General features: G+C 47.5%; 1 protein-coding gene across 4 annotated transcripts in view; it reads right to left on the bottom strand.

Annotated features, from left to right (window-relative positions):
- Positions 1 to 13,991, bottom strand: part of Kiaa0232 (KIAA0232 ortholog) — a 67,436-nt gene extending 53,445 nt beyond the window's left edge. For 3 of the 4 annotated variants that reach the window (XM_042670274.1, XM_042670271.1, XM_042670273.1), the window contains exon 1: positions 13,878 to 13,991. The gene's annotated coding sequence lies outside the window, so the exon portion shown is untranslated. The remainder of the gene's footprint in view (positions 1 to 13,877) is intronic. The other variant, XM_042670272.1, reaches the window with a different exon arrangement.
- Between the last annotated feature and the right edge of the window lie 256 nt (positions 13,992 to 14,247).

The following is a 14,247-nucleotide window of genomic DNA, read 5'->3' on the forward strand; positions in this document are numbered from 1 at the left end:
GGAGGAAGGCTGAACAAATGCAGTCGTTGTATTCAATATACTCTATGTGGGAAATAAACTACAGGAGGGAGAAACTGGGGGAAAGTAAAGGCAGGAGTAGCATGGTCCAAAAAGAAGTATACTCATTACCTCACTTATGAAATGATAACTCCTCTGTACAACACCTTAATAACATTAAAATTCTATTTTAAAAAATTGTTTATGAGGCTGGGAAGGTGGCTCAGTAGTACAGTGCTTGCCTTGCATGCATGAGGCCCTGAGTTTGATTCCTCAGCACCACACAAACAGAATAAAGCCGGAAGTGGCACTGTGGCTCAAGTGGTGGAACACTAGCCTTGAGCTGAAGAGCTGAGGGACAGCACCCAGGCCCAGAGTTCAGTCCCCATGACCAACAAAAAAAAAAAAAATTGTTTGTATTTGCCAGGCGCTGATGGCTCACACTAGTAATCCTAGCTACTCAGGAGGCTGAGATCTGAGGATCACAATTCAAAGCCAACCTAGGCAGGAAAGTCCATGAGACTTTTCTCTCCAGTTAACCACCAGGAAACCGGAAGTGTCGCTGTGGCTAAAGTGCTCGAGCACTCACCTTGAGCTGAAGAGCTCAGGGACAGCACCCAGGCCCAGAGTTCAACCAAAAATTTGTTAAAAATATATTTATATCTAATCTCACAAGTTCATTTACTTTAAAGAACAGCCCCTTGAGTCAGGCTTTTAATGTTGATGTATTGGCAAGGCTAACCTCAAACTCATGATCCTTCTGCCTCAGCCTTCCAAATGCTGGGATTACAAGTTGTGTCATCAAGCCAGGCTAAATAAAGGGGCTTCTCAATTCTGTCCAATTGTTTGTTTTACAGTGAAGATGGCTGCAGGGCAATCTGTGTCCATTTAAGCTACAGATAGACTCAATGAAGCTTGCTTGGCACACACTAGGCTTTTTCTGTAGTGTAGTGCAAATTTCCAGCTATTTTAAGAACTTAGCTGTTAAAAACAGTAGCAGTGAATGGTGGTGAATGAATGGAGCTGTGTGAAGGCTCTAGGACAATATTGCTCTGTGCCTGGCAGTGAATGTGTTGGAACAATGGGAGAACAATCCCCAAGAGTTGCTCAATCAATCCACAGCATCCCTCTGGACTAAATTTAAGTTTAAATATACACTAGCAGGATCCAGGAGTCACGCTCCAGAGGTCTGAGACTCATGATCTGATTTGGGACAAGAGCAATTATTTTTTTTTTTGGTAGACTGTGGGTCCAGGCCTGGGTGTGGTCCCTGGGCTTTTGTGCTCAAGACTAGAGCTCTATCACTTTAAGCCTCAGCTCCACTTTTGGTTTTCAGGTGGTTAGAGATAAAGATCTCAAGTACTTTCCTGGCCAAGTTAGCTTCAAACTGTGATTTTCAGACCTCCAACTTTTTTTTTTTTTTTTGGGGGGGGGTGTCAGTCGTGGGGCTTGAACTTTGGGCCTGGGCACTGTCCCTCAGCTCTTCAGCTCAAGGCAAGTGCTCTACCACTCGAGCCACAAAGCCACTTTCGGTTTCCTGGTGGTTAATTGGAGATAAAAGTCTCATGGACTTTCCTGCCTAGGTTGGCTTTGAATTGTGATCCTCAGATTACAACCTCCTGAGTAGCTAGGATTACAGGCATGAGCCACCAGCACCTGGCCAAAAACAGTTTTTTTTTAAATGAAGGCATTTAATTCTTCAACTGTCTAGTCTACATGTTCTTAACATAACTTTCCCTAAGCAGTCTGTGCTCTGAGGAAGAGAGACAACAGATCCAAAACTTACAATTACCAGGCAATACTTTTTAAACAAATAGATAAGACATAATGTCATGAGTTTCAAATATGTAATGTAGTAAAAAGGGTCATTTTGTGTTGATTCATTAATCTGACAAAATCTCACCCCTTTTATGACAGTGTTCTGGGAAATTCAGTGCTGTTCTTGTGATACAGTATGAAAATAACTCCAATTACAGCTTCTGCTAGTGTTTCTAAGTGTTTACTAGTGGTGGCCTGGCAACGTTTGCTATACGCCATGAAAGTACACTCTATGCCGGGCGCTGGTGGCTCACGCCTGTAATCCTAGCTACTCAGGAGGCTGAGATCTGAGGATCGTGGTTCAAAGCCAGCCCGGGCAGGAGAGACCGTGAGACTCCTATCTCCAATAAACCACCAGAAAACTGGAAGTGGCGCTGTAGCTCAAGTGGTAGAGCGCTCGCCTTGAGCTGAAAAGCTGAGGGACAGTGCCCAGGCCCAGAGTTCAAGCCCCACGACTGACAAAAAAAAAAAAGAAAGTACACTCTATGTATGGTTCAATTTCTCACAATCTATGTTTAAATACAGCAGCCATGGGGTCTGCTTAATTTAAATATTAAGGTGCTTCCCTTCTTTTACATTTTGGTGTAATTACAACACATTAAAAGCAGGGCTGTTTCTGATATTCTGCTGGTTGGAGACTTCTTTCTGAACTTGCCTGAATTGTAGCATAGCCAATCCTACCAGGTGCCACATAAGAAACAGCTAGGAACCATGCTGCTGCAGCATTTGTACAATGTGATCCCTGGAAATACCTCGGCTGCTGTTCAGCCAAGACACTCACTTGCTGAAGCAGTCTTCCCTGTTCAAACTTACTTATATACATGTTTAAAGTATGGAAGCAGGGGCTGGGAAGGTGGCTCAGTGGTAGAGCGCTTGCCTTGCATGCATGAGGCCCTGGGTTCGACTCCTCAGCACCACATAAGCAAAAAGAAAAAAGCCGGAAGTGGTGCTGTGGCTCAAGTGGTAGAGCGCTAGCCTTGAGCTGAAGAGCTGAGGGACAGCACCCAGGCCCAGAGTTCAGGCCACACGAACAGACCCAAAAAATAAATAAAATAAAGTATGGATGCAGAGCACATACAATTTCAGCTCCTAAATGGCTTTTAATTTTTAATTATTTCAACATGTTAAGTAACATACAGCTCCATTTTCACTTCGTTCCTTGCATCTAGCATTATCACTACACTTTGGTCTAGAATCTCACTGTCCAATACAACAGCCACTAGTCACAGGTAGCTATTTAAATTCAAGTTAAAAACTGTCCCTCAGCCAGGCACCAGTGGCTCACTCTGTAATCCTAGCTACTCAGAAGGCTAAAATGTGAAGACTGAGATTTGAAGCTAGTCCAGGCAGAAAAGTCTGTGAGATTCCATCTCCAATTAACTGGCAAGATGCCAGCGTGGAGGCACACTCAAGGGCTCTAGTGAGAGTGTGAAGGTAAGCCAGAGTTCAAGCCCTGGGACTGAAGAAATCTGTACTAGCACAAAAGAAATCATTCCTCAGTCATACCAGCCATGCTTCAAGTGCTCAAACCCTACATGCATAATGATGTGAATACATGGCGGCTACATCACACACAGAAGTTGTGACTCCAGCAAATGACCGTGTTGAGCTCCACAAAGACTCCTTCAAATCTCTCTTCAGAGCACATATGCCCCTCAGATGCTGCCTGCATTCTATACTCAGTATGGTTCCTTATACCCAGGAGCTGGTATGCTGAACGCCAGGCCATCTGATAATACATGCCCAAGTAGAACTGTTTGAAGGAATTGGAAAGCGTGTTCCTTTATGCTGGGTAGCCAAAAATCAAATTTCATTACAGGTCAATACAATCATAGATGGTTCGATCAGAAGGTCAGACAAATGACCCTTTTTACTGGCAAGGTAAAACAAGAATGAAAATAACCAGGGGCTGACGGTGGGGCAAAAGCAAGGCACAGTATGCTGCAGAAACTACCCCCAGATAGTAATAAACACAAAGGCTGTATGTCTGCCAGCCATCCTAGATTGACAGGAATGCCCAGGGTAATTGTTCAAAACGATTATTCTGGTACCCAAGTGGACAAAAAGACCACCATGTGAACTCTGGTGCTAGGCCAAAGGCCAAAGAAAACAAGTTCTGTACCAGAGTACACAGTGATGCTTAGAATGATTTCTTCTGGAAATGAGGGTCTCACAGCTCATTAGTTAGAACGAGTGTTCAAGCCCCACTGCATCAGGAGCAGGTGTGTGAGCCATAGCCACCACTGCACAGGGGAAGAATTTGGGCCCTTAATAGAAACCACTTAACTTCTTTGTAACTTTGTTGAAACCAGTATCTGGTAGAGTTAGACAAAGTTTGGAGTTTTCTGGCCAGTCCTGGGGCTTGAACTCAAGACCTGGGCACTGTCCCTGAGCTTTTTTTGTTCAAGGCTAACACTCTAACACTTGAGCCATAGTGCCATTTCTGGCTTTTTCTGGGTATGTAATACTGAGGAATCAAACCAAGGGCTTCATGCATGCTAGGCAAGCACTCTACCACTAAGCCATATTCCCAGCCCTACATAAACTATCAAGAAGCAGGGTGCTGGTGGCTCACGCCTGTCATCCTAGCTACTCAGGAGGCTGAGATCTGAGGATCGCGGTTCAAAGCCAGCCCGGGCAAGAGAGACCGTGAGACTCCTATCTCCAATAAACCATCAGAAAACCGGAAGTGGCGCTGTAGCTCAAGTGGTAGAGCGCTCGCCTTGAGCTGAAGAGCTGAGGGACAGCGCCCAGGCCCAGAGTTCAAGTCCCACGACCGACAAAAAAATAAATAAATAAATAAACTATCAAGAGGCACAGACAGCCAAGCACCAATGACTCACATCTGTACTCGTAATTACTCAGGAGGCTGAGATCTAAGGATCATAGTTCAAAGCCAGCATGGGCAGGAAGGTCCATGAGACTCCTATCTCTAATTAATCACCAGAAAACTGGAAATGGAGCTATGGCTAAAAATAACAGGGCTCTACCGCTGAGCAAAAAAGCTCAGGAACAGAACCCAGGCCCTGAGTTCAAGCCCCATGACCAACTGAAAAAAAAAAAAAAAAGAGAGGCACATAAGATTAAAACAAGGCCTGGGAAGGTGGCTCAGTGGTAGAGTGCTTGCTCTGCATGCATGAGGCCCTGGGTTCAATTTCTCAGCACCACATAAGCAGAAAAAACCAGAAGTGGCGCTGTGGCTCAAGTGGTAGAGCGCTAGCCTTGAGCTCAGGGACAGCACCCAGGCCGAGTCCAGGCCCCACCACCAAAAAAAGAAGATTAAAACAATATATCCATGAAAGATTACCCTTCAGAAACAATGAGCACAGATGAAACATGGCTGCTGAACTGACAACCATCCATTCCCCATCTGTCCCCTTAATCACTTAAGGCCATTGCCCTGTGGCTTCACACGGGGCTGTTACTGTCCTCAGCATGCTTTGCTTCATGACTGCCATTCAGACAACTGCCTGTTGGTGTGGGCTCCTTCACAAATGAGGCTACATGGTTCTCAGGCCAAACTGTGACATATTTCATGCCCTATTTAACATAATGCTTACACCTTAGTAGGTGAGCCAAACTGTGTTGAACTACTTCCTAAATCCAAACAAAGGAAAATAAATTCTGGAAAGAGAGTAAGCATGTAGATGGAAATGCCAACTTTCAAGTTTAGAGGCCACAAGAAGAGGGCAAAGTGGGTTTTTCCCTACCCTAGAAATACTTGGGTGAAGAGATCAGGCCGGTGGCTCCCACCTGTAATCCTCACTACTGAGGAGGCTGAGATCTGAGGATCACAGTTCAAAGCCAGCCCGAGCAGGAAAGTCTGAGAGACTCTTATCTCCAATTAACCACTAGAAAACCAGAAGTGGTACTGTGGCTCAAGCAGTAGAGTGCTCGCCTTGAGCTGAAGAGTGCAGGGATAGAGCCCAGGCCCAGAGTTCAAGCCCCACGACCGACCAAAAAAAAAAAGTGGGGGAGAGGTCACTCTAACCTAGGAATTCTCACCCATTCTTTTACCACCCCACGTCACATATGCAGCTGGCTCCCTGCCAGGCACTGTGCGTGGTACTGGAGATGTAAAGATGAGGACACTAAGGTTTTTCTGTCAGTATGAACTGGTCTATATTAGTGAACTATGATTTCATGCTTGCAAACCTACTTGTACTTCTTCCCATTGAAACCCTCTGTATTCCCTCTGGAAAGTAAGGTACTTCCACACTTATGCCGTAATTCTTGACTATATACACGTTGTGTGTGCACGCACATGCGCACACCCCAATTCCTGGAGCTTGAACTCAGGCTCTGGGTGCTCAAACTTTTTTGCTCAAGGCTAGCACTCTACCACATGAGCCACAGCTCCATTTCTAGCTTTGTTGTTGGCTAACTGGAAATACATTTCCTAGATTTTTTTGCCCAGGCTGGTTTTGAACCATGATTCCCTTAGATCTCAGGACTCCTTAGTAGTTAGAATTACACACATGAGCCACCAGCACTTGGCTTTGACTACATACTTTTAACTTGTCCTTCAGCAATTAATAAGATCTTTGTAGTAAGGAAGGACAAGTCAAAAGTATGTAGTCAAATCCTGGTGCTGGAAGCTCATGCTTGCAATAGCTACCCAAAACAACATTCACTATTATGAAACTTATCTAAAAGCTTTTTCTGGAAAATGAAATTTAAATAAAAATGAATGAATGAATGAAAATTGTGAGAAACTAATACAATAGCTAAATTGTGTAAATTCTAACACTTCAATTAGGAGAAATTAAGGCTTATCTTCATTCTAAGAAATGCAAAGGGTTGGTGTTCTATCACTTGGGCCATGTCTCCAGTTTCTATTACTGCTATTTTGCAAGGTGCTTATTTATAACTCTAAGTTAAATCTGCTTAAGGATGTTATGAATTTGTATATCGCTATAATGAAATACTGAGATTGGCTATTTATAAAGAACCGAGGTTTGCTTGCTCACAGTTCTGCGGACTTACAGTGAAGGCGGCGTAGCTCATTGATGAGGGCGGCAGCTGGCAGCACATCATGGCTGAGCATGTGTCGGAGCAAGCAGCCACATCTTGAATCAGGACACAGGCAGAGAGGAAGGAATCAAGCCTTGCAGCCTTTTTTTTTTTTTTTGGTAGGTGTGGGATTTGAACTCAGGGTCTGGACTCTGTCCCTGAGCTCTTCAGCTCAAGGCTAGCATAATACCAACCACCTTGAGCCACAACTCCACTTCTGGCTTTCTGATGATTTATAAGAGTCTCGTGGGCTTTCCTGCCCAGGTTGGCTTTGAACCACAATTCTCAGATCTCAGCCTCCTGAGTAGCTAGGATTACAGGCATGAGCCACTGGCATCTGGCTGACTTGCAGCATTTATAACTCTTAGGAGAACTACCCTAGTCCCTTCTCAAGAGCAGCATCCCATGGATCTCCTACTAGATTCCACCTTTTTTTTTTTTTATTGTCAGTCGTGGGGCTTGAACTCAGGGCGCTGTCCCTGAGCTCTTCAGCTCAAGGCTAGCCCTCTACCACTTGAGCCACAATGCCACTTCCAGTGTTCTGGTGGTTTTATTGGAGATAAAAGTCTCACAGACTTTCCTGTCCGGACTGGCTTTGAACCACAATCCTCAGATCTCAGCCTCTTGAGTAGCTAGGATTACAGGCATAAGACATGTGCACGGGGCTTAGATTCTGCCTCTTAAAGGCTTCATTATCTACCAAGACCACCACCCTGAGGGCCAGATGCTTATTCCAGGGACCCTTGGAGCACTCTTAAACAACATCCAAACTATAACATCTCCTCTTACAATGCAAAATGCATTTGTTCCATGCCCGATAATCACCAAGTGCCTGAACTATCTGTTTCATCGATGCTCAAAAGACAAATCCGAAATCTCCTAGGACTCAGGCAAACTGTTAGCTATGAGCCCCTGTAAGGAACAAAACTATAAGTTGCATAGTGCCAAGATAGAAGAGTGGGACAGGCATGGATAAACATTACCAGTCCAAAAAGGAGCAGGGAAGAAGTCGTGAAACAGCCCAAAGCCACAGCGAAGCCCCGCAGCAGACTTGCAGAGCTGCGCACATCTGCAGGGCAGGCTCTGCGCGCACACGCGCATGCGGGCAGGCTGCACGGCAGTGTGGCTGCTTCTGTGGGAGTGTGGCAAGGGCATACTACTTTTTCGGGTCTCCATGGTGGTATGATTTACCAAACATTGCTTTGTTTTTCCTTTTAATACAAGGGCCTGTGTAAAAGCTTACTTTAAAGCACTCAGTCAGTCGTGTGTGCTCTGAATGTCGTAGATTCACCAGTTCAGCCCTACTCCCTTCCTCCTCAAGTGTACAGTGATTCTGAATTAGTTCAAACATTTAACAAGCTGATACTATGGAAAGGACCACATTGCACACTAGAGGGAACAAGATTCCCCTTTCTTCATGCAAGAATTAAAAATCCAGGAGCAGCTAGGCACTAGTGACTCATGCCTATAATCCTAGCTATTCTGAAGGCTGAGCTCTGAGGATCGCAGTTCAAAGCCAGCCTGGGCGGGAAAGTCCATGAGACTCATCTCCACTTAACCACCAAAAATCTGGAAGTGGCGCTGTGGCCCAAGTGGTAGAGCACCAGCCTTGAGCTGAAGAGCTGAGGGACAGTGCCCAGGCCCAGAGTTCAAACCACACGACGAACAAAAAAAAAAAAAAATCCAGAAGCAGCCACCATACAAATAAATTATAGTTAGAATAAAACAGATTATCAGGCAAACACTGTGTGGGAGAAGAATGATGTGTGCAAGTAGCGGCTTCGGTCACATCTTCAACATTGTGAAGTGAGCCGTGCACAGGACAGTGCCAGTAAAGGAAGCAATCATGAAAATGGCCAGCAGTCTGGTGACTGACTCTGAAATGCCCATGAGGTTCATGTGAACTACAGTCCCAGGTGGTAGTGCAACTCTCAGACGTGCTCGGAAGTTCAGAAAGTGAAGCTTAGTTGGAGGAAGTAGGTCCTTAGTGTGCCTAGTGCCTCCCTCTCCCTGTCTCCATCCCTCCCCCCTCCTCTCCCTCTCCCTTTCAGGCTCCCATGAGGTGAGGAACTCTGCTCCATCACATCTCAGTCATGACCAACTGAAGCATCAGACACCATGAGCCAAAGTCTATCTTCCCTCCCCTCAAGTTGTTGAGCCAAGACACCAGCCCAGGTATTTTTCATGGCGATGAAAGCCTAGCACATAAGGTAACAAGAGCTGCAGCTAATTGTCAAGAGTGAGCCCAGATGAAAATGCCCTTAAGAGTGATTTCCTAACTTTTCAAATCACATCTCAACCAAGAGAAGAGTCGCTGGTGCACCTAAGGTAACAATCTTTGCACAAGCAAGCCTACAGCCTTACCGAGAGAACTGTCACATCTCTTGGGGGTGACAGATAACTTCTGATGCTTATGCTTACACACTTGGATTGAAAATATGGTAATTTGATGTTCATATTAAGTAATTTGACAAAAGACCAAAGGAGGACCAGAAAGGAGATAAGAGGAGTCTAGTTAGGACTACAGTAACTCTTCCTAAGGGATGGTAATGGCCTTCGGAAGGGCAGGGCAGGGCAAGGCCGGGCAGGATAGGGAATCAGGCAGAAAAAGAATGAAGTTGGTGCGTGGAGGCTGCCCTGGTGAAAACATGCTCATGGAGAAAGGAAGTCTCCAAAGGTTCTCAGCTGAGGTAAGAAGGACAACAAGTATGGTATGAAGCAAGACATCTTGTTACCTCATACCTGTACAGGATGTGCAGAACACAGCCTGGCCACCTCAAGTGCCTAACAAAGCAAAACAGGTGGGACAAGACGGTTCTCATTTTTCAGAGTAAAGACAAGGCCAAGAGAGGTTTGACAAGCTTGCCTGCAGTGACCCAGTAGGTAGCAGATGAGCCAAGACACCAGCCCTGGTGCTCTTTTAATAGTCTCCCAAAACCAATTAATTTTAGGAGTATAATTTCCACAAAAGAAACGGTTTAGACAAAAAGTGTAACATCTAGCCAGGAGCTGGTAGCTCACACCTGTAATCCTAGCTACTCAGGAGTCTGAGATCTGAGGATCGCAGTTCAAAGCCAGGCAAGGCAGAAAAATCCATGAGACTCTTATCTCCAATAAACCACCAGAAAACTGGAAGTGGGCTGTGGCTCAAGTGGTAGAGATCTTGCTTTGAAGAGCTCAGGGACAGTGCCCAGGCCTAGAGTTCAAGCCCCAGAATTGACCAAAAAAGAAAAAAAAGTAGCATCTGCTGGAGGTGAAATGACACTTTATTTCTAAGGAATATTTTCAAACTCATGCAGTGGTACAGACCCTGAGTTTGAAATACACTGAATTGTCACTATCTTCAACACAGTAAAACCACATTTCTAATGCTATGGTACTCTAATGTTTTGTCATTAAAATTCTCTGTATTGTTAATATGTTCTTAAAGTTAATTATAGGCATTGGTCTTGTTTAGAAAACATCCAGGCATCTTCTTATGTTTAAACCCCTGAGCAGTGTGTTGGGGGGTAAAATATGATGTGGGCATTATAGCCAGAGTTGAATAAAAAAATTATAATACATGATATAGACAATAATGAAAGTGAAAACAAAAAGCTAAGATCTCATAGAGTAATTGATTTACAATACATGATATAAACAATAATGAAAGAGAAAACAAAAAGCTAAGATCACATAAGGAGTAATTCATTTATACTCCATGATATAGACAATAATGAAAGTGAAAACAAAAAGCTAAGATCACATAAGGAGTAATTCATTTATACTCCATGATATAGACAATAATGAAAGTGAAAACAAAAAGCTAAGATCATATAAGGAGTAATTCATGTTGACAAGATTTCCAAAGGGCTCTGGAGAGGATACAATACGTGACTAGTAAGAACTTTTTCTTGTGTGTATGCCAGAACTGGAACTTGAACTCAAAGCTTTTTGTTCTCACTCTGCTTTTTCCCTCAACAACTGGTGCTCTACCACTTGGACCATGGTTATGGTTCTAGCTTTTTTTTTTTGGTTAACTGGAGATGTGAGTCTTAAGGATTTGTGTGCCCAGGCTGAGTTTGAATCACAGTTCTCAGATCTCAGACTCCTGAGTAGCTAGGATTCAAACAGCCACAAGCATCTTGACACTGAAGAAGGTGGGAATAAATGTGCATTCCAATCAGAAAAAAAGATTATAAGCAAAGAGAAATCACTTGGCATGTTTAGAGAACCAAGAGTAGTCTTATTTAGATGTACAATGAGGACAAGAGACAACAAAGGCCAATCACAGAGATGACAGGAGGCCCACTAAGAGGAACCCTCAATGTCATCTTGGTGTCTGCATTCTAAGCTCCAGACCACAGTATATTTTACAGAAGTTTATGGAGCCAGAAGCTGGTAAGAACGAACTCTGGAAGCCATGCAAAGTGTAGACAGATAGGAAGGGCGGGAGGAGCGTTAAGTCAAGGCCGTAAACTCTAAGCTGTCAGAGGAATCTGAAGTTTAACAACAGCAACATTAATACAGAGTACTGACGAAATTATTTCACATCTTCCTTCACTGACCAGCTCGACCATCCTGTGAGACAGGTGTCAACATTCTTCCCATTTCACAGGTGACAAAACTGGCTCAGAGGCCAGTAACTGCTCCAACTCAAATGCAATCAAATGAGAGACAAAGCTCAGGCTCAGTACTTTTCCACACAGTGCAAAATAAATATCAACTTCATTGTTTCTAAAGAGTGCTATGATAAAATAAGGCATAGAACTGCTCAACAGAACCACTAGATAAGTGCTACCAGTTCATTTAATTTTCTTAAATGTTTGCAACTGGTGTAACAAACTATCCTTAAAATAGTTATACATGTCATGTTGTAATGTTAAGACCTCTATTTTTTCTTTAAAGCAAAGGCACAAAAACCTTGTACTACCAATCATCTGTGTATGGAACTAAATATTTAAGAATAGTAACTGGGAGCCAGGCACCAGTAACTCATGCCTATAATCCTAACTACTCAGGAGGCTGAGATCTGAGGATTGCAGTTCAAAGTCAACCCGGGCAGGAAAGTCCATGAGGCTCTTCTCTCCAATAAACCACCAGAAAACCGGAAGTAGCACTGTGGCTCAAGTGGTAGACCACTAGCCTTGAGCTGAAGAGTTCAGGGACATTGCCCAGGCCCAGAGTTCAAGCCCCATAACTGACCAAAAAAAAAAAAAAAGTAACCAGGTGCTGATGGTTCATGCCTGTAATCCTAACTTCTCAGGAGGCTGAGATCGGAGAATTGTGGTTCAAAGCCAACATAGGCAGGAAGGTCCCTGAGACACAGCTCCAATTAATCACTAAAAAGCCAGTAGAGCTATGGCTCAAGAGGTAGAGCAATATAGCCTTGAGTAAAAAGATAGGACCAGTGCCCAGGCCCTGAGTTCAAGCCCCAGGACCAGCACACAGTGTTTTCTTTCATTATTTCATTGGTTGCCTCTTTGCCAGTGGGCCATGCCTGTATCCTAGCTAGGCTGAGATCTGAGGATCACAGTTCAAACCCAATTTAGGAAGGAAAGTCCATGAAAACTCTTATCTGTAATTAACAGAAAAAAGCCAGAAGTGGAGCTAACCATGAACAAAAAGCTAAGGTACAGTGGCTAGGCCCTGAGTTCAAGTATTGGCACAGTAAGTAAATAAATAAATAAGTGGCTGAATTAGCATTTCCTTGCTGAAAACAGGCCTATATAAAAGACAATACACCAAAAACTGAGTTAATTTTGTGTGTGTGTGTGTTGTCGGGGATCAAAACCAGGTACTGATAGATGCTCGTCAAGCTACGTCCTCAACCGAAACCACTTTTATTAAAAATTCATTATTGAGCAAGTGCAGCAATTGAATCCAGGATATAGGAAGTGTTTGTGGCAAGGAGCTTCTGTCTGCGTTGGAAGGCTGAATTTTGGATCCCGAGACCTATTTAAGAATGGTTCAGTCCAAAATAACTGATGGGCGAATGTGACCTTCAGGATGCAGGGTGACATATTTTTTCTCTCCCTTTAAATCTGAAATCTATGAAATACTGGACAGAATGTTCAGGAGCCGAGGTTACACTGCAGGGCCCAAATCTGGCAAGCGTGGGGGTGCCCACTCCACGGTCACCTGTTATCAAGCCGCCTGCCCCCTCCTCCCCACCAACCCTCGACCTCCCACGTTGAAGCAAGGGAGATATAAACCCCATATAGACATGAATCCGTGTGGAAGCTGGGTACATTCTCACCAGGAGCCCCGTTAAGCTTCGTGACGGCGGAGGGCGGCGCGTCGCCCTCCCCGCTTGGTCTCCATCCTAGGCTTTCCCCAGCCGGCCCGGGGAGGCCGCGACCCCGAGAGTGCCCCGCCGGGCTGGGGGCTCTGCTCCGGGGGCTCGTCGCGCCGGGTCGGCTGCGCACCGCGCCGCCAGCTCGGTTCCCAGGCGCCACGAAGCCCGCGCGCCGCCCCCTCCCCGCGCCGGTCCGCGCAGCCGGGGAGCCGCGGGGAAGGCTCCGCCGAGGGGCCGGGCGGCGGCGCGCGGGCCGGCGCCGGTGACTCGGCGGCCCGTGCCTCCGGCCTCCGGCCTCCGGCCTAACCTTCGCCGAGCCCTGCGCCGCGCCCGGCCCCGCCCGGCCGCTCCCCGCGCCATAGGCCGGCGCGCCCGCCACTCAGCCGCCCTCCGCGGCCCCCGCCCCGCCCCGCCCGCCCTCCGCGGGCCCCGCAAGGACAATGCTGCGGGGCGGCCCGGGGCGCCGGGGCTCCCCGCGGGCCTCGCGCCCGGCGCGCGGGCCTCGGGGCCCGAGGCGGCCGCGGCCGCAGCGGCGCGCGGGAGGCCGGGCGTGCGCACTCCCCGCCGCCCCGCGGCCCGGCCGCCGGCGGGGGTCCCGGGCCGAGCCCGCCGCGCGCCCCGCGCCCCGCGCCCCGCCCGGCCCCGCGGCGCCGGCGGCCCGGCCTCCCTCAGGCCTCCGGGAGCCCCGCGCGCCGCCCGCCGCCTCTCCCCGCCCGGGCCCGTCCCTGCGCCCACCGTGCCGGGCCGCCGCCCACCGCCCCACGCTCCGTACCTGCCGAGGCGGCCGGGGCGCGCGGCCGGCGGGCGCCTCTCCTCGCGCTCCGAGGGCTGCGGGCGGCTGCCGAGCGCCGGGCGGCCCTGGCCTGCGCCTTACGTAAAGCGGCGGCGGCGGCGGCGGCGGCGGCGGCCCCGGCGCCACACGGCGGAGGGCGGGAGGCGGTGCGCCGCGGCCGCTCCGTTACCTGGCAACGGCCTCAGCGCTCCGCCAACCAGCGACGCGCTCCGTATCCTTCCGCCCCGGCGCCGGGATTACATCAGCGCGCCTGGGCCCCGCCCTCCGGCCTGGCTGCGGGCGGAGGCGGGGCGGGGCGGAGGCGGGGCGGGCATCGAGTGGGAGTCCGGGTCGGTGACCCGAGGTCCCC

Source organism: Dipodomys spectabilis, unplaced genomic scaffold, assembly GCF_019054845.1.
Source record: "Dipodomys spectabilis isolate Male_0828 unplaced genomic scaffold, ASM1905484v1 ptg000532l, whole genome shotgun sequence".
Taxonomy (NCBI): domain Eukaryota; kingdom Metazoa; phylum Chordata; class Mammalia; order Rodentia; family Heteromyidae; genus Dipodomys; species Dipodomys spectabilis.